Genomic DNA, 703 nt, shown 5'->3' with positions numbered 1-703 from the left:
TATAAATAAATCCATAAGTTATCTATATTGAGAGATATTTCAAGAACCTCACATTTATCACACACAAAATAAAATTGAGTCTTCACTTTTTATAATTTTTAGTTTGATTTAATTTAATGCATTTTAATGTTCATTTTTCAAATATATGAATGGTAGTAAAACAGAAATAAATATTCAATGTATAACTTATCATCTCTTCTCTTTTGTTTCATTATTTTATTGTTGAGATATTACATGATGATGATGATGATTGCTAGTAAAATAGCCCCTGGAAGAAATATAAAAATAATCACTGGGAAACAAATAATTGCATGGCATAAATTTTTACTCTACTTCTAAAACAGGATCCAAATGAAAAAAACTTTAAAATGATTGTGATTTAGTATGTTATATGAAAACAATTTGTGGATAAGCCAGGTAAAATCCTTTTCTACTAACCATATTACTTAATGAAGCGAGAGAGAGAGAGAGAGAGAGAGAGAGAGAGAGAGAGATCTTCAGTGTTAAAATCAACTGTATTCGTATTCAAAGTCATTTAATGCATTGAATATAAAAATCAAGGGTTCTTACCTTGGTTAAAATCAGAGACAATGAGAGGAGGGCTAGGAGGACCAGTACCTGAGTACCTGTAAGAAGCTTGCTACCAATAGTGGAGTTGTGCAATTAGAGTAGAGAAGGAACCACTATGATAATGTTATTTGGA

The sequence above is a fragment of the Suncus etruscus genome, chromosome 2, assembly GCF_024139225.1.
Source record: "Suncus etruscus isolate mSunEtr1 chromosome 2, mSunEtr1.pri.cur, whole genome shotgun sequence".
NCBI classification, from domain to species: domain Eukaryota; kingdom Metazoa; phylum Chordata; class Mammalia; order Eulipotyphla; family Soricidae; genus Suncus; species Suncus etruscus.
Note: the sequence above shows the minus strand (reverse complement) of the source record.